Raw genomic sequence first — 25934 nt, forward strand, 5'->3', positions numbered from 1 at the left:
CACGCACCTGCCCCACCCGGGGTCTGACGGGGACTGCGGCTTTAGAGGCCGAGGCGCCGAGGACGGGGCGGGGCCGAGCGGGTACGCAGGCGCAGTCCCACGCGGCCGCCCTGCCGCGGCTGGAAGACCACGCAGGCGCAGTGCGGGCGGCGGCTGGCAAGGCCGGACGCGGGGGTGGTACGAGTCTGCCTCCCGCGGTTTCTTCGCGGGGCTCGGCGGTTGGGGCGCCTCGGCTCCCATCCAGCGGCCTCCACGGGGCTTCCGGCTGGCAGCGGTGCTGAGCAGGCAGGTGGGGCCCGAGGGCAGCGTCCTGCGCCACGAATGCGGAGTCGAGCCCGGGTCCGCCTTCTCGGTCGGCAGGGTCGGCCGGTAGTCCCAACTCGTGACGCCGCGGCTCCTTGTTTATGTAGAAACGAGACGGATTTGTCCACGTTTGCAAGTCCCCACCTTAAGCACCGAGGACTTGTTCGCCCCGAATGCTGGCTTAGTCCCGGAGTCGCCGTCGCTGCTCGCCCCTCCTAGGCCCTGGACGGCTGTTTCAAGGTCCGGATCCAACCTGCTATCTGCTTTAATATTGCTCTGTTGAGAGAGGTTTCTCCATTTTAAATAAAAATGAGTGACATCTCTGGACAGTGGAAGCTGCGAGAAGCTCCGCTGAGGTCCCTCCCGCGGTGATCTGGGCTGCACGAAGCCCAGGGCGTCGCTATCCAGCCAGTCGCAGGGAGAGCCAGCAGACAGATGGTCCTTCCCAGGCGGGGTTGGTTTTCTCCAGATCCAAGCTAGAGCTCCCAGGTTAGGCTCTGTCCCCCTTGACCCCCACCTCTGGGCCTTTGCACTGGCTGGCTGCCTGGCACGCTCCTCCCCAGGTGTCTGCCTCTTGCATGCCCTCTTGAGATCTTTGCCGCGATGGCACTGCTTTGAGGAGGCTCCCCCTCACCAGCCTATGCAGAAAGCACCCCCCAGCTCTCCTCAGGCTGCTGCTGTTTGCAGGCTTCTGGGGACTGTGCCCAGGAAGGCTAGGTGCGGGAACAGGAGCTTCCTGAAGCCAGAGAGGGACACCTGAGGCAGGTGGACATTCTCATTTTGTGTGCAAGGTGACCCCGTGAGTGCGCTTAGCACTAGAGGGTGTGCTGCTTATCACAGAGCCAGAACACAACACAGATGGGGACTGTCCCTTTGGCCTTTCTTTCAGCTGTAACACTCAACTGATCTTCAGTGGATGCTGTCCGTGCACAGGAGCCTGTTTTATTTTTTCTTTTATCTGAACCAAAGAAGGCAGGGAGGAGCCAGCAGGGTAATGGGTGGCCTGTATGGTGGGCACTCAACATAGGAACAGTGTGCCAGGCAACCTACCTTTATCACCGAGGGTTCAGCTTGACCTACAGCATCCTCAAAATTGGGTAGCCCTCCAAGCCCTTGGAGGATTCACCCAGGCCAAGGTTCCCATCTTGTGACCTCGGGCCAGCTCTTCTGCTGTGAACTAGGGACTGTGAGCCCAGCTGTGGGATTGGGGTGGAGGATGTCAGGCAGAGCCCCTTGGTTTCCTTCAGCTGGGGGCTTGGGGCTCTGCATACTCTGTGGTCCTCAGTCCAGATAGCTAAATGCTGGGCATGTGCACAGGAGCCCGTGGCTCCATGGCAGTCAGGGTGGGACCCCAGAGAGCCTGGATGGGTGCTCAGGGTGGGGCTGCTCTGTGTGCTGAGAGGACTCTCAGGCCCTGAGCTCCTGCACTGCTCACTCACCCACAGGAGGTAGGAGGGATTCACTGTGGTCACACTACCTCTGAACAGAGCTGAGTCATGCAGGGTCTCACACTCATGCATAGCTCAGGAGAAAGTTATAGATGTGGCTCCTTGAAGTGTAGAATGTCCCAGGAGGGCTTGGACAAAGGTGACACAGCCAGGAGAGAGCATATGTGTTTGTCCAGCATTCCTGGGCCCAGTTCAGGGTCTCAGATTTTGGTGGTCACTGGTTCCACGGGGAGAGGAAGGCTGCCTGGTGACAGAGTGATTCCCAGGTGGGAGCAGAGGGCACAGAAGGGCAGATGCAGATCCTCTGCCCAGGGGACATGGGGAACACTAGCTTGTGACAGTGTTGGTGGGAACAGCTTTGAGGTTTGGGATCATAACTAGGATTCCAGATTTCACGGATAGACAGATATTGCATGGGACATGCATATACTAAGGTAATTATTTGTTGTTTATCTGGAATTAAACTAAACTGGTTGTACTGCATTTTATCTGGGAGCCCTAGTCATAACAGGAACGCTACTGCCCTTCTGATAGTCCAGTCAACAGCAAAAGTAGTTTTTATTTTACTTATTTTTTGATGGTTTTTTTGAAGCAGGGTCTCACTATGTAGTTCAGGCTGACCTTGAACTGGTGGCAATCCTCCTGCCTCAGTATCCTGAGTGCTAAGATTACAGGTGCATGCCACCACGGCTGGCTGGCCCTAAAAGTAGTTTTTATTTATTATTTTTTTAATCTTTAATTTTTTAATAGCAAAACATTTACTGGTACATTTTAGACATACATAATGATAACACTCATCATCATAGGGAATTTAAAAGTAGTTTTTAAAAAGTGAAAACTCTCTTACGTTCACAGATTCAGGAGAATAACTTTGGAAACAGTGTATCTCCTGCCAAGGTTCTTGTACATTTGTGGTGTTAGGGGTGGGACCCAAGGCCTGGTGCATGGGGATAGTGTCTTCCAAAGGAGTGTGGCACAAGGAGAAATCTGTGTCTAGTTCCTGACACAGGGCTCCTGATTGCCTCAGCAACGAGGTGGTAGGAGTGTTGCACACAAGCTCTTAAACCCCCAGAACTTCTTGAATGATGGGTGCATCTTGTGTTCCAACGAGGCAGCTCTGGGTGATCTGCTGGGTGGCTTCAGGGTGAGCTGGTCATCTAAAGACTAAGCCACATGTTAGCCTGGGACACCCAGCCCCATGTCAGAGGGGAGATGGGATTGAGACAACTGATAATCAGTCCTGCCAAGGGACACAGCTGCTGTGAAGATCCCTAACTAATATGGAAAGCACAAAGCTAGTTCTATAGGAGAGAGAACGGGACAGGGTCACAGAGGCTGGGGTGTCTGGGGAACGGAAAAAAGAAGACTGACTGGGCTGGGGGAACCGCTGAGTCACATGGTAAGGATTTTGAATGTTCCCAACACGACGATAAAAGGTATGTCTGAGGCGAAGGATGTGCCAGTGACCCTGATCTGATCATTACACATCACACACGTCTCGAAGTGCCACACAGCACCCTGTAAATATACACAATTACTGTGTACCAGTTAAAAATAAACATGAATTTTTAAAAAGTCCCTTGGGCTGGGGGTGGAGCATATGCTTAGTGTGTGTGAGGCCCTAGGTTCGATCCTCGGCAGTAAAATAAATATTCCTAAAAGTTGGGGTTGGAAGCTTCTGGGTTGACGAACGCAACGATGTGCCAGGAAACCCATGTACTCCAACTCCTGCTCAGGACCCTCTGTGTACTTCATCCAGCTGTTCATATGTGTTTTTATTTATTTATTTTTCTTTTAATTGTGAGACAAGATCTTGCTAAATTGTCCAAGCTGGCTTTGAATTTGTGGTCCTCCTGCTTCCATCTCCCAGCCTATTATTTTCTTTATGATATCCCTTATAAAATGGCAAATATGAGTGTTTTCTTGACTTCTGCAGCCATTCCAGAAAGTTACCCAACTGAAGGGGGAGGTCATGGGAACCCATAACCTGTCCTCCCAGCATCAGAAGTCCCAGAGGCCTGGACTTGCACTCAGTGTCTGAAGCAGTGTCAGACCTGGGGACTTCCCTGTGGGGTCTGGTGCTACCTTGCACTGGTGGACAGCTCTAAGTGGAACTTTTAAAACTGAAAATTAAGCTAGGTTTGGTGGTACACACCTATAATCCCAGCACTTGGGAAGCTGAGGCAGGAATATTGCTGAGTTCAAGGGCAGCCTGAACTACATAGTAAGACCTTGTCTCAAATAGAATGCAAATTAAATTTTGTTGAACTATTTATTATATGATCTCACCTAAGAGATCTCCTGTACTCTGCTCAGGTTTTTCCCATTGGTAATATTTTGCAAAAAAAACTATAGCAAATATCAGAATATGTTGTCAATATGAGCCCTGATCTTACTTCAAATCCTGCAGCCTCAGTTGTGTTCATTGTTGTGTGTGAAATTCTATACATCTGTCACCCAGGCAGGTCCAGGCGCCCACAGTCAAGATCCTGAAGAGTTCCACTGCCACCAAGATGGTTTACGTTGTCCTTTTCCAGCCAAATCCACCTCTCTCCAATCCCCTACCCTGTCACAAATGATGGGTTCCACTAATCTGCCTTCCATTCCTAAAATTGGCATTTAAAAATGTTACATGGGATCACATACTAAGTAGGCTTTGGGGATTAACCTTTTTTTTTCTGGTACCGGGAATCAAACTCTGGACCTTGCACTTGCAAGGCAGGCGCGGTGCCATGGAACTAAATCCCAGGCCTGGGGATTAACCATTTTTGCTCAGTATAATATAATTCCCTGGAGATTTATCTGAAATACTGCATATATCAAGTTCGTCCCTTTTTAATGCTGCGTAGGATTCTGTGGCATGGGTGTACCACAGTTTGCTTAGCCATTCACCTGTTGAAGGACATCTGGGGTGATACCAGTTTTGCTCTGTCGCAAACAGCTGCTATCAACATTCCTGTACAGATTTTTTTTTTTAGTACCAGGGATGGAACTTGGGTCCTTGTGCTTGCAAAACAGGCAGTGGAACCACTGAGCTAAATCCCCGGCCTTCTTGTACAGATTTTGATGGGAACAAAACACTTTGCTTCTCTGGAATAAATGCTGGTCATAAGGTAGTTGTATGTTCAGTTTTGGAAGAAACTGCCAAGCCATTTCTCAAAGTGGCTCTACCATTTTGCACTCCCACCAGTGGTGTGTGAGTGTCTAGTTTCTCCTCATCTTTGCCAGCACTGGTGTTGTTGGTATTTTTTATTTCAGTCATTGTCTTTAGGTTTTTGTTGGTGGGACAAAATACCAGACACCCACAACTAAAGAGGAGAGATTTATTTGGGTCACAGTTCATAGAGGTTACAGACCATAGATGGCTGGCTCCAGCATGGCAGAGAGGCATGATGGAGGAGAAGCAGTTCATGACATGGCAGGCTGGAAGCAGAGAGGGATCAAGGGAGGAGGAGGAACGTATGTCCTTCCAGGCCATTCCCACAGTGGCCCACCTTTTTCTTTCAGGCTTTGCCTCTCAACATATACACACAGCTATAAACTCATCAGTAGACTAATCCACTAGTGAGTATTATACACCCATGATCCAGTCACTTCCCCAAAGCCCCCACTATGAGTACATGAGGCTTTGGGGGATATCTGGATGTAAACCATAAGTCATTTTAATAGGCACGATACCTTGTGCTTTTAGTCTGGACTTCTCTCACACTAACAGAGCTGACTATCTTGGAATGTGCTTATTCTGTGTATCCTCTGCACTGAAATGTCATTTTTTTGCCCTTTTTAAAAATGAATTTTTTTTACCCTTGAGTTTTAAGGTTTTTTTTTTTTTTGGTACTGGAGATCGAACTCAGGTCCTTGCGCTTGCGCAGCAGGCGGCAAAACCACTGAGCTACATCCCCGGCCCCTAAGGGGTATTTATATATCCTGTACACCAGTGCTTTGTCAGGAGGTGTGCAAATCTTTTCTCCCAGTCTGTAGCTTATCCTTTCTTTTTTCTTTGTTTTTTTTGTTTAAATGATCCTGGGGCTGGAACCCAGCATCCCATGCAAGTGCTCACCAGTGAGCCACATCCTGTAGGCGGTAGCTTCTCTTTTCATCCTCTTAGGAGAGTTGTGTATATGTGTATGTGGGGGTACTGGGGTGTATTAGTCACTTTCCCCTCACAGGGACAAAATACCCAACATCCAAAACTCCAAGGAAGAGCAGTTGATTTTGGCTCACAGTTTCAGTGGGTTCCAAGGGAGGAGCTGAATGGCGGAAGGACCTGGAAGAGGAATGTTGCTCACCCCATGGCAGCCAGGAAGCAGAGAGGACAGGAGCCAGGGACAGGAATACGCCCTTCCAGATCACACTCCATCAATGCCCCCGGATTCAATCACTTTCTAAAAGCCCCACCTCTGAGCACATGAAAACTTTGAGGGATATTTTAAATCTAAACCATAACATGGGGACTGAACCCAGAGCTTTCACACTGAGCTACATCCCTAGTCCTTCTTGTATTTCTTATTTTGAGACAGGGTCTTGCTATGTTGCTAAATTGTCCAGGCTGGGCTCAAACTTGTGATCCTCCTAACTTAGCCTGCCACAGTGCTAGAATTACAGGTGTGCAAAACCACACCCAGCTTTTACCATTAAATAGAATGTTAGGTGAAGGTTATTTGTAGACACTTTTCATCAAGTTGAAATAAATCCCCTCTATTTTTATTTTTCTCACAGTTTTTATCATAAATGGCATTGAATTTGTCAAATGTCCTTTTTGGTCAAATGTCTTTTCTACATCAGTTGATATGACCATGTAATTTTTCTACTTTTGACTGTTAGAATGGTGGATTACATTAATATACGTCTGTTGAACTAGCCTTACAGCCTTAGGAAAAAACCCATTTGGTACAATCTTTCTTATGTAATGTTTAAGTCTGTTTTCTAATATTTTTAAGGGGTTTTGTATCTATATTCACGAGTGGTATTGGTTTGTAGTTTTAGGTACTGTTTTTATTTCGTTTTAGTATGGTGATAACTAGCTTCATTAAATGAGTTGGTATGTATTATTTTCTTTTCTATTTTCTTGAAGGGATTTTGTAGAAATATTAATTCTTATCCAAACATTTCAAAAAAGCCTTCAGTGACACAATCCAGACCTGAAGCTTTCCTTCCTTCCTTTCTTTCCTTAAAATTATGAATTCAATTTTGTTATAGTTATATACCTCTCTAAATTATCTATTTTATTTTTGATGTTATGGTAATTTGTGTTTTTTGAGGAATTGATTCATTTCATCTAAGTTGTAAAATTTATATGTGTAGAGATGTTCATAGTACTGCCTTATTATTTCTGTCTATATGGCCTGTGGTGATACTGTTTCATTTCTCATTTTGATCATATTCCCCGTCTCTTTCTCTCCTTCCCTCCCCATTTGTCCCTCTCTTTCATTTGCATGTGTCATAGTTCTTCACAGAGGCAGAACCATAGGAACCAATATATGTGTGTGTGTATATATATATATATATATATATATATGGATAGATCTATATGTGTATGTTTATACAGCTCTATAAAGAAACAAAGACAGAGAGAAAGGTTTTATTTTGGTGCTGTGAATTGAGCTGAGGGCCTTGAACATGCTAAATATGCAGTCTACCACTGAGCTACACCCTCAGCCAGAGAGGTTTATTTTAAGAAACTGACCTATGCAATTATGGAGACTTGGTGAAACCAAAATACAATGTGGGAGGCCAGGAGGCTGGAGACTCAGGAAAGAGTTGAAGATCTAGTCCAAAAGCCATCTAACATAGAACCAGGAAGATCTGACGTTGCAGGTGAAATTCCAGTACAGTCAGCTGGAGAATTCCCTCTTGCAAGGGGAACGTCCGCATTTTGTTCTAGTCAAGCCTTCAGTTAGGGAAGGCAATCTGCCTAACTTGAAGCCCACCAAGTTAAGTGTAAATATCATCAAGAAACTCTCACAGAAATGTTCAGAATGTGTGACCAAATATCTGGGGACTCGGACCCAGACAGACTGGTATCTACAATTAACCATCACAGTTCTTTTCTTATCCTTGTGATGTCTGTAGGGTCTGGAGTGATGTCTCCTATTTATTCCTGATATTGGCATTATACTTTCTCTTTCTCTTGTTTTCCCTATCTGTTTTATCTAAACTTTCTCACTTTTATTGATCCTTTTGAAGAACTAGTCTTTGTTTCATTGATTTTTCTGTTTTCATTTTCATTGGTTTCTGCTCTCATCTGTACTATTTCCTTTCTTCTGTTTGTTTGGGTTCATTTTGTCCTATTTTTAGTACTTCACTTGATTTAGTACTTTGTTTAATTTGCCTCATGATTTTCTAGGTTCTTAAAGTGGGCACTTAGATTACTGCTTTGTAATATTTCCTTTTTTTTAAGCTATGCATTTAGTACTATAGATTTTTCTCTTTTAAAAAATATATCTTTTTTTTTTGTACTGGGGATTAAACTTGGGACCTTGCGCTTGCAAGGTAAGCGCCGGAACCACTGAGCTAAATCCCCAGCCCTAAAAAATTTATCTTTATTAGTACATGTTTGTTGTACATGATGATTACATTCCTCATAGGGAGTTGGAACATATACATATTACATCTTAAATTCATCTTATGTCTCCTTCCCCCTCCCTTCCTCCTCTATCTCTTGGTCCCCTCCTTATTTGCAAAAGATATATCTCCTTGTCTTCTATTATCTATTTTTTATTTTGCTCTTCAATTTATTTATATTTTGAGTTTCTCCATATAAGAAAAAACATGCAATATTTAAGCTTTATTTCACTTAACGTTATGGTCTCAAGGTGCATCCATTTTTCTAAAAATGACTGAAGTTTATTCTTCTTTATACTAGAGTAGTATTCCATTGTGTATAAATACCACATTTTCTTTATCCATTCATCTGTTGATGGATATATAGGTCACTTCCAAGATTTAGCTATTATGAGTTAGCTGTCCTGCTATAAACATGGGTTTACACGTATCTCTGATAACTAGAAGGAAAATAGTTGGGTCAAATAGGATATCTATATTTAGTTTTTTGAGGAATCTCCATACTATTTTGCATAGTGGTTATACTAGTTTACATTCCCACCAACAGTGTAGAAGGATTCCTTTTCTTTTGTATTTATTTGAGTTTTATGGGCTAGTATCTGGTCTATTTTGGAGAAAGTTCCATGTGCTGCTGAGAAGAATGTGTATGTTGTTGTTGGGTGGAACACTCTGGAAATGTCTATTAATTCTATTTGTTCAAAGGTGTGGTTCAACTCTGATATCTCTTTGTTGTTTTTTTGTCTAGTTGATCTATTTGTGATAATTGTGTATTAAGGTCCCCCACTATAATTGTGTTGAAGTTTGCCTGATTCTTCATGTCCAGTGGTGTTTCTTTTATGAAATTGGATGTGTCAGGGTTTGGTGTGTATATATTTATAATTGTTATCTCTTGTTGAATCATTCCTTTAACCAATATGTGGTGCCCTTCTTTGCCTCTTCTGAGGCAAAACTGTTTGGCTTCACTTTTGCTTCACTTTGTCTGAAAATAGGATAACTACTCCTGCTTGCTTTTGGGTTCCCATTGCATGGAATATTATTTTTCATCATTTTATTTTTAGTCTATGAATTTCTTTTTGGATTAAATGTGTTACTTGTATACAGCATACTGTTTGGTTTGTTTTTTGATCCAATCAGCCAAGCTGGGTCTTTTTTTTTTTTCCCGAGGCAGGGTCTTGCTATGTAGTTAAGGCTGGCCTTGAACTCACTATGTACCCCAGAATGGCCTTGAACTTACAGTGATCTACCTGCCTCAGCCTCCTGAGTGGTGTGATTAGAGGCATATACCACCACACTTGGCTCCAAGCTATGCTTTTTGATTGGAGAGTAGAGACAGACCATTCACTTTGAGAGTTTTTACTGAAAAGTATTGACTTTTTCTGGCATTGTGTCGTTTTACTGTTCTGATTCCATTTTAAAAATTCCCTTCTGGGAAAGACCCAACCCAAAAAGAGAACTACAGGCCAATCTCCCTAATGAACACAGATGCAAAAATCCTCAACAAGATACTGGCAAACAGAATACAGAGGGTCATCAAGAAGATCATACATCCTAACCAAGTCGGATTTATCCCAGGGATGCAAGGATGGTTCAACATTCGTAAACCAATAAATGTAATACACCATATTAACAGAGTCAAGGACAAAAACCATATGATCATCTCAATAGATGCAGAAAAAGCATTCGACAAAATCCAGCACCCATTCATGATAAAAAGCCTACAGAAAATTGGAATAGAAGGTCTTTATCTTATCCTGATTAAGGCTATCTATGAAAAACCAACAGCCAACATCATATTAAATGGTCAAAAACTGAAAACTTTCACGCTAAAATCAGGAACAAGACAAGGATGCCCACTATCACCACTCCTGTTCAGTATAGTTCTGGAAACATTAGCCACAGCAATTAAAAAAGAGAAAGAAATAAAAGGAATAAAGATAGGAAAAGAAGAAGTTAAACTGTCATTATTTGCTGATGATATGATACTTTACATAGAAGACCCAAAAAACTCCACCAGAAGACTTCTAGACTTAATTTACAGATTCAGTAGAGTAGCTGGATACAAGGTCAACACTCAAAAAACAATAGCCTTCTTGTACACAAATAACAGACTCACTGAGAGAGAAATTAGGGAAACAATTCCTTTTACAATAGCATCCAAAAAATGAAATATCTAGGAATCAATCTAACAAAGGAAGCAAAAGACCTCTACACTGAAAACTACAGCACTCTGAAAAAAAGAGATCGAAGAGGATACAAGAAAATGGAAAGACATCTCTTGCTCCTGGGTAGGAAGAACCAATATAGTGAAAATGGCCATACTTCCAAAACTACTATATAGATTCAATGCAATGCCAATTGAAATTCCAACAATATACTTCACAGAACTAGAGAAAACAATCCAAAAATTCATTTGAAACCAGAAGAGACCTAGAATAACTAAAGCAATTCTAAGCAACAGAGACATGGCTGGGGGTATCACAATCCCCAACTTGAAACTATACTACAAAGCTACTGTGATAAAATCAGCATGGAACTCACAAAGGAACAGACCTGAGGATCAGTGGAACAGATTAGAAGATGCAGAAACAACTCCAGACATGCTCAGCCACCTCATCTTTGACAAAGAAGGCAACTACCATCATTGGAGGAAAGATAGCCTATTTGATAAATGGTGTTGGAAAAACTGGATTTCAACCTGCCAGAGATTAAAACTAGACCCATACCTATCACCACGCACTAAACTAAGATCAAAGTGGGTTAAAGATAAAAATGTTAAGACAGAAACACTAAACTTGCTGGAAGATAAGTTAGGTAGAACTCTTGAAGACATTGGCATAGGAAAAGACTTCATGAACAAAACCTCAGCAGCACGGGAACTAGCAAAAAGAATCAGCAACTGGGATCTCATCTTATTAAAAAGCTTCTGCACTGCAAAAGAAACCACCAACAGAGCTAAGAGACAACCTACAAGATGGGAAAAAATTTTTAGCAGCTGTACCTCAGACAAAGGACTACTATCTAGAATATATAAAGCATTGAAAAAAATCAGACCCCATAAATTCAAAGACCCAATGCAAAAATGGGCATCTGAGATGAACAGACATTTCTCAGACAAAGAAGTAAAAGCAGCAAACAAATATATGAAAAAATGTTCAACATCACTGGTCATTTGAGAGATACAGATGAAAACAACCCTGAGATTCCACCTCACCCCAGAAAGAATGGCTGCTATCAAGAAATCAACAACTAACAAATGTGGGCGGGGTTGTGGGGAGAAAGGAACCCTTCTCCATTGTTGGTGGGAGTGCAGACTGGTGCAACCACTGTGTAAGTCAGTGTGGAGATACCTCAAAGAACTAGGACTAGAGGTCCCATTTGACCCAGCTATTCCCCTGCAGGTTATCTTCCCAAAAGAATTAAAAGAACCATACCACAGCGATATATGTGCACCCATGTTCATAGCGGCACAGTTTGTAATAGCTAAAGCTTGGAAGCAGCCCAAGTGCCTGCCCATCAACTGGAAACTGGATAAAGAAAATGTGGGTTTTTTTAATAAAATGGACCACTACTCAGCCATAAAGAATGAAAAACTAGAGTCATTTATAGCTAAATGGATGCATATCGAGGCCATACTCTTAAGTGAAATAAATAGGACACACATGTGTAAATACCAAATAGTTTCAGTAGTGTGAGAAACTGATAGTGTAAACAAGGGTTAAAATGATTAAAATGAATAATGGATAATTTGAAATAGGAAAAAAGGTCCAAAGACGAAAGAGTGAAGGGAGGGGAAGGGGAAAGGAAAAGAGGGAAAGAAAAACTATGAGAAAAGAAAAAAAAAATGGAAATGAAATCTATGTAAATAGGGAAGGGTGGAGGGGGTGAAGGGCGCACTCGTAATGGGAAAAAAAAATAAGAACCAAGATACATCATGTACAGGTACAAGCACCCAATGATAAATGTAAATGAACTGTATAACTAAAATGTACCAATAAAATAAAAAAAATTTTAAAAATAAAATAAAATTCCCTTCTGTTTATTTATTTATTTTTTCCCTTCTGTTTAATTGCTTACCCTACCTTGTGTATTCATTCCATTAAACTTTTTTTTTCTGGCATTGTTGGTTTCATTGTCTTCTTCTAGTATATCCTTGAGAATTTTCTGGGTGCTAATTTTGTGGTCATGAATTTCTAAAGGTGCTCTTTGTCATGCATGGAAAGACCTTATTTCTCTATCAATTTTGAAAGATAGTTTTTCTGGATATATTAGTATGGGTTGGAAGTTTGTTTGTTTTGTGCGTGTGTGTGTGTGTATGTGTGTGTGTGTGTGTTTTCCCTCTGGGGCTTGATACCCTTCACTCCAAGCTCTCCTGGCCTTTAAGGTTTGTATTAAGAAGTCTGATGTAATTCTTGTCTTTACCTTTGTATGTGATTTACTTTATTTCTCTTACAGATTTAAAAATTCTACCATTATGTTGGACTCCTGGGATTTTGACTATGCTATGTCATAGAGAGTTTCTTTTTTGATTGTGGCTATTTGAGGTTCTATATTCATTCCTTGTCTGTATGTTAAATTGTTTTTCCATACTCAGAAATTTTTTGCTATTGTTTCTGTTCTGTCTTATGTTTTACTAATTCTAATTAAGCTTACATTAGTTTTCTTTGTATCATCTAGCAGCTGTTTGATCCATTTTGCATGTTCTCTTGTTTTTAAGGTATCACTGAACATATGATCATGTTCATTACCCCTGTCTTCTAGTTCTGACACCCTCTTCACCCTAGTCATTTCTGCTGTCCGTACCAGGGATCGAACACAGGACCTTGCACTTGTGAGGCAGGCACAGCACCACTGAGCTAAATCCCTGACCCTTGCTGTCCATATATTTTTTTTTTTTGGTACTGGGTATGGAACTCGGGACCTTGTGCTTGTAAGGCAGGTGGCAGAACCACTGAGCTAAATCCCTGGCCATAACTTTTAACAGAATTTTTTTGTCTCCTGGATTTCTGTTTGGTATCTTTTCATGGACTCTAATATTTTGTTAAATTGGTGTGTTAGTTACTTTTCTCTCATTGCTGAGACAAAATACCAGACATCCAAAGTTAAAGGGGAAGGGGTTCATTTGGCTTACAGTTCATAGAGGGTTCAGTCCATAATCAGCCAACTCCAAGGCAAGGACAACAAACAGGCATGGCAGAGCAGAAACAACATGGCGCACACAAGGCAGCAAAGGTAACAAGGGAGTTAGCAGCTCTCCCTGGCCCTTTTATCTTATTCGGACTACTTAGGGTGGGCAGCACTCACACCCTTAATCTTAGTGCCCTTGAGCCTGGCATTGCATCATGAATCAATTTCAGCTTCACACACTCTAGATCAAGCCTATGACCACATGAGGCTTTGGGGGGACATCTAGATCCAAACCATAACAATTGTTTTTTCGTGTTTGGAATTGTGTTGTTTAGCTCAGGTAGCTTTTTATTGTGTATTAAGCCCATTGTCTGTTTAGTAATATCATTTTTTAGCTCACCAAGCACCTTATTGATCTGTTTTTTTTGAGACAGAGTCTTGCTATGTAGTTCAGGCTGGCCTTGAACTCATTTTTTTTTTTTTTTTGGTACCAGGGATCGAACTCGGGCCCTTGCACTTGCAAGGCAGGTGGCGAAACCACTGAGCTAAATCCCCCGCCCTTGAACTCATTATGTATATAGCCCAGGCTGTCCTTGACCTTATGACAATCCTGACTGCTAAGAGTTATTTTCTTTCCAAGTTCACATTTTTCTGTGTGAATCCTGAGTCCTGCCCCACTTTTCCTGCTGGGTGTGGTTGTGTCGTTGGTCAGTGGTGTCCACCCAACGGCTGTATCCACTCCAGCGTGTCCAGTTCCCACGTTCCTCTGTGTGCCCCAAGTCACAGGTTTCTCCACCTAGCTTCACAGCCTGGGGTTTGTGAGGCTCCCCCAGTTCCAGAGTCCCCTCTGCCTCTACACCCCAGTCTGTGGCAACTGTTTTAGCTGAGGTGTGTCCCTAATCACACTGGCAGATGGGGAAAGCAAACAGACCACTGAGCTCCGTGTTGGATGTAGGCAGCAGGGTGGGGTGAGGGGCAAGCAGCCCACTAGACCTAATGCCAGCACTTAGACCCAACATCTTCTGAAAGCCACACACGACCACCTTGGCTTCTCAACTTGGAAGGTAGGACCCCTGTATCCTTCCCGGCCTGAGCTTCAACTTCTCAGGGGGGTCTATGCCTAGGCTTCACCCTCTCAGTGACTGTCTGTTATGGTCGACTCCCAGGCAATCATTGTGGTAGGGAACCCCAGAAACCCTGAAGTGGAGTTGTTCTGTGGCTCAGTATTAAACAATTAATCCCATCCCAAAATGTCTCTGATTAAGCACGCTCAAATATGGCTGTTGCTGCACTGGATTTCCCCTTCAACTCTAGCCTGCTGTGTGGTAGGAGCTGGTTTCACAGAAAGAGCCTGTTTTTTTTTTCTTTTTTTTTTTTGGTACTGAGGATTGAACTCAGGACCTTGTGCTTTCGAGGTAGAGGTGCAGAACCACTGAGCTAAATCCCTGGCCCAAGCCTGGCTGTTTTTACAGTTTACAATGACTGTGGACTCTTCTTGGGGCTAGTGCTGCTGGCCAGGCCCATTGTTGCTCCCGTGAGCTGCGGCCCTCTCCTGGCTCATCCTATGTTAGCAGAGCCAGTTCTCCCTGGGAGCTAGGGCTCAGCTTTCCAGACTGCTTTGTCCTTTGCTCTGCATCATGCTACATTTCTCCAGCTCCTGTGGTTTCTAGTTTTCCTGTCAGCTCTCTCCAGATTCCCAGAGATCCACTTCTTTTTTGTCTTCACCAAACTGTTTTCCAGGTGTCTCGATTCCAGGTCTCTGACAGGCTGTATTTGCTGCTGGTCTGTACTCTGCCATTGTTAATCCCCTAGATTTCTCTATCAACACTGCTTTCCCCATTTCTCAGAATTTGCTATATGTTGTATTTTTGTTTTAATTCAGTTCAACATTTTAAAATTCCCTATGCCTTTTTTTTTTGGTACTGAGGATTAAACCCAACACCTTCATATTGAGCTACATCCCCAGCCCTTTAAAAAAATTTTTATTTTGAGACAGAATCTTGCTAAGTCAATAACTTGCCCAGATGGTTGAACTTGGGAGTCTCCTACCTCAGCTTTCCAGGATGCTAGAATTACAGGCATGTGCAACCAAGCCTTGCTGATTTTAGTTCTAAAATTTCCATTTGATTCTCCCCCTGCCCCCCAGTACTGGGGATTGAACTCAGGACCTCAGGACCTTGCACTTTCGAAGCAGGCATAGCACCACTGAGCTAAATCCCCTGCCCTCCATTTGATTCTTAATCAAACGAACAAACATCTGACTCTTTGGTTTGGTTTTGGTAAGATTTTCTATTTTTAATGTTTCAAGATTATTTGTAATTGTCTATTAGGCATTTTTGTGATGTCTGCTGTATGATCCTTGTCATATAATTCCAACAACTGACTCATCAACGTTGGTTGGCATCTGCTGATTATCTTTCCTCATTCAAATTAGGAGTTTCCTAGTTCTTGGTATGACGAGTCATCTTCAAATTGCAGCCTAGACAGCTTGGACACTATTTTAGGAGCTTTGGAGCTTGGTGTCATCTGGCCAGGACACACTGGATAAGTGCAGCACAGCCTGGTCCACTCTGCTAAGTTGTGGCCCAACTGTGACCCAGTTTTGAAAGCCCTTGCATTCCTGCTCTGTTCTATTCATTTGGTGCCACAGAGGCATCCACTTCATTCTGTGGGTGCCGTCTGTGAGGACAGAGGTGTTTCTTGTGCTGCCCATTGCTGCTGGGTGGGGAGGGGAGAGGCCAAGCCCATGTGTGGACCTGGTAACTGCAGGTTTCTGGCCATTGCTGTTGACTTCCCAGTGGCAGGGCCTGTGGGGTCCCCCAGGGACTAGGTGGGAGGCCAGAGAGATGCCAGGCCTGGCTGCCTGCTACTGTTGGTGGGAGGATCATGAGCCCTGGGCCCCACAGCCCTGACTGCTGGGGTGGATGGAGACTTGATGCTTGTCCAGTCCTTGGTGCCTGGCTGGCCTACTTCTCTCCTCCCTCCACTCAGAATCCTGTAATTGTCTGCTGTGTCATTTAAAAGTTGTATTTCGCTGGAGGACCAGGGAGAGATCCATCCATATCATCTATTCCTGAACTCAAAGTCTCTGGTTTTATTCTTAACTTTTATAGATGTAATTATTTATTTGAAGTATTTTTAAGACAGCTTAGCCTGCGTACAGCTTACCCACATGGCACGTGCAGCTCAGTGGCTTTGGTGAGCTCTCTCCACAGTCCTAATGGCAGCATGGTCACCTGCAGGATAAGCTGCATGCCCTCAGCTCTCACTTCCACTCCAACCTCACCTGGTCTCGTCACAGATTTGCCCCCTGGACACTTCCTGCAGGGAGAATTGTAAGCATAGCGTTTGGTGTCTGGTTCCTCTCACTAAGCACAAGGTCTTGGAGGTCTTCCCTGGTGCGGCATGTGTCCCAGCTTCGTGCATCCATGCTGTGACCTCACACTCCATTTCTGGACATGCCATGCTTGATGTTGTCCTCATGGTTTGGCATTTGTGAAAAACATGTCTATGGATGTTCCCATGCTCATTTCACACAAGACATATGTTTCCATTTCTTTTGGGCATGGACTGCATCCTATGGGTAGAAGGGCAAGTGCTGCATCCTTTGTTAATTCCACGTGCATTGTTTTGAGAAGTACCTGCCATTTTCCAAAGCAGCTGTGGATGCAGGTTCCTGTCTCCATGTCCACATCCTGGTAGGTGTGCCCTGGTGTCTTATTGTGGATTTCATTTGCAGTTCCCTGATGGCTGACGCTACTGAGCCTCTTTTCATACCCTAATAGGCCATTTGTATATTTTTGGAGAAGGGTCTATTGAAGTCCTTTTCTCATTTTCAATTGGTGCATGTGTGCATGTGGGTGGTTTTCACTGTTGTTGAACTGAGGCATTGGCTTTTGCTAAGAGGGAGATGGGATGCCAAGGAGGTGCTCAGCACAGGTGTGATGGAGTCATGAGGCTGCCGAACAGAGAAACAGACAGGTGCAGGCTGAGGAGCTGTGATGGACAGGGCACTGGCTGTGCCAGGTGAGAGGGGCTGGCAGTAGGTACATCGTGAAGGGCGAGCCCATGGAGTTTTCTGATGTGTCTCCAAGGGCCATAGGGGCTGCCCAGCAGGAAGCAGGAAGGTGCCAGTAGCTGACAGGGTGCATTTATGTCCTATACTGCTGTGACAAAGGATCATAGGCTGGGCACCTTAAAACAACATGAATTTCTTGTCTCCCTATTCTGGAGGCCGGAAGTCTGAAATCCAGGTGTGGGCAGGACTGGCTCCCTCTGTAGCCTACAGGGGGCCCTTCCTGGCTCCTCCATCTCCTAGAGGCCTCTAGCCTCCACTTCTTGGCTTGTGGCTATGTCACTCCAGGCTCTGGCTCTGCCATCACATGGCTGTCTTCCCACTGTGTGTCTGTGTCTAAATTTCCCTCTTTTCATAAGGACATGAGTCATTGGATTAGGGCCCAGCCCTATGACCTGATCTTGATTTCATTTGCAAAGACTATTTCCAAACAGGGGCACTGTCACAAGCAGCGTGGCCGACCGAGAGCTTCAAGTCCTTCCAAGAGGCACATTATTCCCATGGTAGATGGAGGACAATAGAGAAGCTGAGAGATGAAGGTAGGAGCTGAACCTTAGGCAGGTAAGATCTAGAGGCCCAGTGGACACCTGGAAGGACATGCTGAGGAGGAGGCTACTGCAGCGGTCAAAGTGTAATTTCCAAAAAGTTAGATACATGATTCATATAACTCTAAAGTGAAGATGTGTCAGAGGCTTATTTAATCATTAATAGAGGAAACAAGCATGATGGTGGGGCTGGTTCAAAAGACTGGAAAGAGCCAGGCATGGTCATGCACGCCTATAATCCCAGGTACTCTGGAGGCTAAAGCAGGAGGATCATAAATTTGAGGCCAGCCTGGGCAACTTAGTGAGACCCTATTTCAAAGTAAAATAATAAAAATAAAACAAATAGGTTTGGGATGTAGGTCAGTAACAGAGTGCCTGGCTAGCATGCACAAAGCCTCAGGTTCAGCCCTCAGTATTTAAAAGAAGAAGAAAAAAGTTAAAGATGAAAATATTTTCAGTAACAGAAAAAAAGCTTACTTTAGTAAACTTGCTAATTTAACTTAAAAAACAAAACTTTGTTAATGCTCTATAGGACTGTAAAACTGCCACGTTTTCTAACTATAATCTTTTCTTATCAAGCAGAAATAATTTCTATCACCACTCACTACTGGACAGAATTCATCTGCATTGCCTTCAGACAAGAATCACTGTACTTAGCCATCTGTTTTCTACAAGTTCAAGTCTACCCTTGCTGAGTTATAAAACATCAAATCAATAGGAAACAGCCAGTTAAGCAGGTGCACAGCCCAGGAGCCTGAGTGTCCCACTGAGAGGACATAGTGCCTTCCTCATGCCTGGTCCTGTTTGGGAAAATTTTCCTTCGTAGTTTTCCTGGTGATGAATGAGCTGCAGAGGTTCTTTTTGGCTGAGGAACGCCACCCTTCTTGCATTGCTGACTTGACTCATCTGCACAGAGGCTGCAAGGGGGTAATTAACCTGTACCAGCCTCCTGGCTAGGCGGCTCATCTAAGGCATGCATTGCATAAGGCAAGGCAAAGCTGGAAAATCAACTCTGTCTGGGGATGTCATCATGAGGAATGCAGGACTGAGTTTCTGCTATGCCTGAGATGTTCATTTGCCCAATTTTGTTCCCAGCCGGGGGGCTGAGCTGAGCCAGTCTCCCCCAGCTCTCCTTCTCACACCTTGTGGGTGGTGTATTTGGGCGCATACCCCTCTTCTTCAGGCCCCTGCTGGCTTTGAGGCACCCAGCTTGCAGGAAGCCACTCCCTGCATCTTGCAAGGTTGACCTTTAGCCAGAGAGCAGTGGCCTGACTGGTATGGGTCTGAGGGCGGTGTAGGTGCCGGCTCAAGCCAGCTGCTCCCATCCTGTCCCCTGAAGGTGATGTGTCACGTTGGCTCCAAGACATTAACTCTCAAATATGACATCTACCCAAAGCCTTGCTCAGACAGCCAATGTATCCATTTATATCTTGCTGAAAAGGAGCATTGATTTCTTTTGTAACTATGTACATCCCTAGATTTCCATGTAAAGAACATCAGTAAAAACTATTTTTTGTGATTTCTGGAGTGAGAAAATGTTATTTAAGGAATGTTTCTTCCTTTTTTTCTTTTTCCTTTTCTTTTTGTTTTTCGGTTTTTTGAGGCAGGGTCTCCCTTTGTAGTTCAGGCTGGCCCTGAACTCACTATGTAGCCCAGGCTGGCCTTGAATTAGCAGTGATCCTCCTGCCTCAGCCTTCGGAATGCTGGAATTATAGGCATGCGCCACCATGCTCAGCAGTTTAAGGAATGTTTCATTTGTCTGTGAAAACACAGTCTTCTAAATTAAAAGTTAGAGATAGATCCAGAAGAAGGGAATAAAGGGCTTTATCTTATTCCTTCCAGAAAAGAGCATTACAAAAAACCTATCACCATGCTGTTCTTTGCCGTTTGTTGGGTTCATGTTTTCCACCAGCAGAGCTAACAGTTCGGAGGGCAGCAATGTCCTCAGAGCTGAGCTCTTGACAGGTGTGTCAGTGGAGGGCCCAGATGATGTGTCTGTGGCCAAGTCTCTGCCCGATGAAGCCCAGAGGTGGCACACATGGGGCTCTGAGCTAAGTGAACAGAGCTTCTTGCTGTGGAAGGACAGTTATAAATATGGGGAGAGGAAGGAGAACAAATGCCAGGTTACATTGGAATTGGACAGCTGACCTAGCATGCCCTGGGTTCAGTCTCTGGGTGGGAGGGGGGCGTGGATTGAGAGAACACAGCAGGCCTAGGTATATGTGTGTACATACTTACACAATTCCCAGCTCTCTCTGCTGGGTGTAAACAGAATCACACCTTATAGTCTTCTATGATTTGCTTCTTCCATTCAGCCTGATGTGTTTGAAGTGGCCATGTAGCTCCATGGTGCAACCATGTACTTTCAGGGCTGTGTGCTATTCCATTGTATGGAGATATCTCACTCCATTTATCCACTTGGTTGTGGACATTTGGGGATCTGCCTCAGTATTTTTGCTGCTAAAAACACTGTGGGAGCTGGGTACAGTGGCTCATGGCAATAATTCCAGCTATTCAGGAGGCTGAGGCAGGAGGATCATAAGTTTGAGGCCAGCCTGAGCAACTTAGCAAGACCTGTCTTTTAAAAAGGGGGGAATTAGCTAAGAGCAGGAGGGATGTAACTTCCAGTGGTAAGCACCCCTGGGCACAATCCCCAGTACCACAAAAAACCCCCAACAACCGACCCCCCAAACAACTGGTCCTCTCAACATTTTTGCACGTCTTCTGATGAACAAGGGCAAGTGTCTCAGGCACAAGCTCAGGAGCTGAAGGCACCTAAGAATATGCATGGCCTCGACTCCACACCTAGGTGTGGGGACACATGTTGTGGTGGCTTGCATTTTCCCAAAGTGGCCCTGACTTCTCTCCTACAGTGTGCCGCTCTTCAACTATGCCTCTGATGCTCTCCCATCAGGACTGGAGTCTGCACCCCCTCCCAGCTCTTGAATCCGGACAAGGTTGTCGCTGCAGAAGTGATGCTATGAGACTTCTGAGGCTAGGCTGTGACAAACAATGCAAGTCTCATCTGGTTCTCTTGGGACTCTTACCTTTGGAACCTGGCCACCATCCCAAAGGAAGCCTAATGTCCTCAGATGCAAAGCAAACCCTTAGCCTCTGTAAAAAGAAAAAAGAAAATTAAATATTTCCAACACACAGGGGCACAAGATACAGATTCCCATTCCAAAAGATAGGAAAAGGGGGATAGAAAGCAATGAGATCAAAGTAAGACCAAAACTGAGCAGGAAAAAATTAAGTCTTGTAGTTCCAGGTCCAGCACCCAGGACAAGTTGTGGCAGTGAAATATGAACTCCACAGGGCTTGAGTGGCCCTGCCCGTGACATTGCTGGTGGTTTAAACTGCCCCTTCTCCTCTTGCACTGGCTTTGCTCAAACTTTGTGGCTTTCTTAAGCCATTCTACATTCCTGGCTCTTCCAACTTCCTGGGGCCTCCACTGGGGGTTCACTCTCACAGCTTCATGAATTGCCCTCTCAGGGGCACACTGCCTGAAATCTGTGAAATCTGAAATCTGAAATCTGACTTTTCATGACTCTACAACTCTTACATTCTGCATGCCTATAAAACCAGCACCACATGGGTAAAGCCAAGGTCTGCTACCAGCTCAAGCAGTAGGCAGGTTCCCTTGCAACATGGGTGCAGCGGTCTCTGAGCGTCTGAATGGCAACAAATTCCTTAGGGAGCCATTCTTGATCTTGGTGCCCTGGGGCTGTCTTATCAAGGCAAAGTCTTTCACTTTTGCAATTTTGAGCCTTTGAAGGGTGGTGCCTAGCAGTTCTCCACATGCCTTTGAGCCATTTTTCCTATTGTCCTATTGTAAAGTACTTGGCTGCTGTTGCTACCTCTTTTTTTGAGACAGGGTCTTGCTATGTAATTCAGACTGGCTTTGTACTCATGGCAGTCCTCCTGCTCTCGCCCTCCCAAGTGCTAGGATTACAGGTGTGTGCCACCATGCCTGGCTTTGGCTTCTCCTTAATGCTACTCTTTTGGCAACCAAGCTCTGTTCTCTTCTGCTTCACAGGCCCCAACTTTCCCAGAGCTTTCTTTCTGGCCAAATTTAAAACTTGTTAATTCATCTAGCTTTGCTGTTTGTTCTTGGTTTTCATATAAAACTGGCTAAAAGCCTCCAACAGTAGCCAGGCCACAGCCTGAAAGTTGGGTTGCCTTGAAATTTCCTCTGCGAGATCGATCTCCCAACTGTAAACTCAGACTCCTGCAGTTTCAGGACATGAGCAAAATATAGACAAATTTTCTGCCAGAGCCTAACACACATGGAGTCCACTGCCAATACAGTTATTTTTCCCAACTGAAACCTCCAGAGCCTGGTCTTTACTGGCAGCATTTTGATCCTTTGAGCTCTGACCAGTATTGCACATCAAGCCCTGCTTACACCATTCTAGAGTTGCTTCTCCAGCCATAATCTCCAAACCTTTCTAAATTCCTTCTTTCAACCAGTTCCAAAGGCTTCTGAACCACATGATTTGGTAGTCTCATAGCAATGACTCTACTTCTCTGATACCAAAATGTGTTTTAGTTACTTTCCTCATTGCTGGGACACAACACTTGACACCTACAACTTAAAGGAAGCAAGGGTTATCTTGGCTTATGTTTCAGAAATTTCAGTCCTTGTATGTTTGTCTGGGTCCAGGCAGAAGCAGTATGGTAGAAGGGTCTGGAAGAGGAGAGCTGTTTACGGCATGGCATCCAGGAAGCAGAGTGAAATAAACCCTTCTGGGCCATGCCCCAGTGACCTACCTGCCTCTTCCAACCAGTCCCTTCTTCCTAACAGCAAGTCAGCTATTAATGCCCTATAATTCAATCACCTTCCAAAAGCCACACCTATAAGTGTATGAGGCTCTTGGGGGAAATCTGGATATAAACCATAACACCAATCGTTTGGAAGGTATGTATGTTGCAAATATCTTAGTTATTTTTCCTTCTCTTCATAGTATCTTTTTTTTTTTTTTTGGTATTGGGGATTGAACTTGGGTCCTTGCGCTTGCACAGCAGGTGGCAAAACCACTGAGCTAAATCCCTGGCCCTCTTCATAGTATCTTTTGAAGGACAAAAATAGGATTCATACTTTCTGTCCCTTTGTTTTTAATCACTCAGTGTTATTTTTCAGGTATATTTTTTCATAAAGTATATTTTAATTGTATTCCTGAGTTTGCACAAAGTAATGGAAGTCTTCTTGAACAAAAGAAGTGAGTTCTAAGCATTTGACAAATTTCAATTGAAGCAGTGGGCAGAGGCCAATAATTAGCCTATGGTGAAACGATTTGTCGCTGTGTCACCAGCAACTTGAGGAAATGAATTTTGGAGACTCATCTGGTGTATGTCTTGTAATAGTATTTAACAATATTTCTATCCCAATCTTAAAAGTCAGTGGTTGTTTATAAATGAACTAATTCAACCACCTTTCTCTGATTACTCCAGTGTTTGAACTTATTCCTGCCATCTCATGTCATGTTCTGTATTGACTGATTTAGGCTTTTATCTTTTTCTGTTGGCGCTGACTTTTCTTTATTTCACCTTTTCCTCATCTGTTTTGGAAGTTATAAATCCTGTTTCCATTTTTCTAGAGGGAACCTTGATACTTTTAACCTTTTTTCCCCCCTACACATTCTAAAATCCTCTAACAAGCAAGTTAGGAACTCAGTGCACATTTATTTCCCTGTACCATGTCATGCAGAATTAATATGGAGGTTTGTTTTACATTTACACGTTGGTTTCTGTGCTGACATCCATCTCTCTCTAGGATTCACCTTTCATTTTGCTAAGGCATATCTAGTAACTTTTAAGTGATGCTGTGTTGTAGTAAGTGTGGATGTTTATGGGCCGCAAGTACATCTTATTTTGCTGCCTCACTTAAATGCTAGTGTAGGTTCAATTCTCTTAGAACTTTGATAATTCATCCTTCATCCATTATCTATGGATTGTTATCTTATGGGTCTGGAGCTGGACTTTTTTTTTTTGGTACCAGGGACCAAACTTAGGACCTTGCATTTGCAAGGCAGGTGCCGTGTCACTGAGCTAAATTCCTGGCCCTTGGAGCTGGACTCTTAATCACTCGAATTCCAGAATGTCATTCTGAGATGCCTCATGTTGAATTTTTTTCTTCACCTCTCTGAACATTGCTTTCACTGTTTAAGAAGTTGTTGTCTCATCTCCCTCCTGTTAGGTCAAGGGTTTTGTGTTTTGTTAGGGCACTGTTTTACTTTTGCATTATTCTGTGAGAGACCCTTCAGCTGGTTAGTTTGGATTTGGTTCTCAAGGGTGGAGGAAGGAAGGATGTGGGCTTGGCTTGCTTACCTTCTGCTTCTAGCTGTCTTTGTGCCTTTGGACTGTCAGATAAGCAGAGGCAATATTTGCAGTTCCTAGGGCTGGTGTAGATGTAGTCAGGGATCCAGGACTGGGCCTGTTCCCACCAGTGGCCGAGGTTCAAGTGGGGACCTTGCTCAGGACTGACCAAGGATTTCCCTGTGGTAACCACTTGTCAGGTCTTGACTTGCTAACCCATACTTTGGGTGCAGTGGGGTGTGAATGCTGGCCAACCTGGGACACTGCACTCTCACTAAGGCATGTGGTGGCACATCCTGAGCAGTGGTCCTGCTCCCTCCTTGTGGAGGAAGGTGTCACTGCCCAAAGGCCCCAAGCTCTGCCCTGGGGTAGACACTCTTCCTGAGGGGCCACCCTAATGCTACAAGCAGAGCTCCCCACACAACCAGGAGCCCCTTCATTTCTACTGCACCAATCATTATCATGAAGGAAATTAATGAGCCTTCTAGGCTTCTCCCTCATCTCAAAACATTTTGAATCTTAGAATGAAAATTGTCATGAAATCACTGAATTTTAGTTTAAATCAAAGGCCAAGGTGGAAGCAGCCAGCAGGAGCCTAAGATGTAGATCTCTGAGCTCCTGTACACAGGGTCCTTTTCTTGAATTTTCTATGGTCTCTATTGGCTTTACTGAATCCCGGGTGGTGGGTGGGTGTCAGTGCTTACCCCCACACCACCAGGTGTATAATGCTTATGGAGGAGTCTGAGCTGGGGGCACACATCCGCTGCCCCCCCCCCCCCCCCGTTAAGTGTGCCTCTAGTTACCACTTTTTCTCCCAACATCCTGCGCGCCATGCAGCGAGCCCTCCCCACAGCCAGCTTCTCCACCCTGTTGAGAGCCTCTTTAGGGGCCCCACTCCTCTGTCCCCACCACTGTGAGATTCATTTCCAGTCTAGTGATCTCTCAGGTATCCTCTGACTCCTTAGGGGCACTTCCAACCCAATTTTCTCCCCACAACTGAAAGGACAACTCGATCCTGGTCATTCTCACTTTCAAGGACCCTTCCCAGTCCCCTCAGGACCCACCTGCTGGTCACCCCACATTCTCAGGCTCCCATGCCACTCAGATGGCTGTTCTGGGCTGTCACCCCGCTCCAGGTCACCCACAGCTCCCCCTCAGATACCTGAAGCCGTCACCGCACACTCCCAGATCCTCAGACCCACCCTTTCGGGACCCTGTTCCTGGTCACCCCACACAGCTAGGTCCGCTTCCCCTGCGGGCCCCCACAATCCGGGGTCTCCCTCCCTGGATCGGTTCCCATACTCCCGGATCCCCTTCCCAATCAGGCCCCCCTCCCCTCGGGTTCCCACACTCCCGGGTCCCCCTCCCCTCAGACTCCCAGTCTCGGTTCCTCCTCCTCTTAGGACCCCACACCGCCAGCTCCCGCTCACCAGTCCTCGGCTCCCGCGCGCCCAGGCCCCGCCCCTCTCCCCGCCCCCTTGAGCGCGTCAGGGCGGCGGGCGGGGCGCGCTGCTCACGCAGTGCGCCGGGCGGAACGCTCGCCGCATTGTTTGCTTCGCT

General features: G+C 44.8%; 1 long non-coding RNA gene across 2 annotated transcripts; it reads left to right on the forward strand.

The window, feature by feature from the left end:
• Window positions 1-33: 33 nt before the first annotated feature.
• On the forward strand, window positions 34-21493 carry LOC101716585 (uncharacterized). Of its 2 annotated transcripts, XR_015452200.1 has the most exons (3): window positions 35-289; window positions 411-18075; window positions 18642-21493. It is a non-coding gene; the product is annotated as an uncharacterized LOC101716585 (long non-coding RNA). The 2 variants fall into 2 exon arrangements; XR_205290.4 differs by lacking the exon at window positions 18642-21493 and having other exon boundaries at window positions 34-289; window positions 411-638.
• Window positions 21494-25934: the final 4441 nt, after the last annotated feature.

The sequence above is a fragment of the Heterocephalus glaber genome, unplaced genomic scaffold (assembly GCF_053883595.1).
Source record: "Heterocephalus glaber isolate CG9 unplaced genomic scaffold, H.glaber_assembly_v1.0 deba00001444, whole genome shotgun sequence".
Taxonomy (NCBI): Eukaryota; Metazoa; Chordata; class Mammalia; order Rodentia; family Bathyergidae; genus Heterocephalus; species Heterocephalus glaber.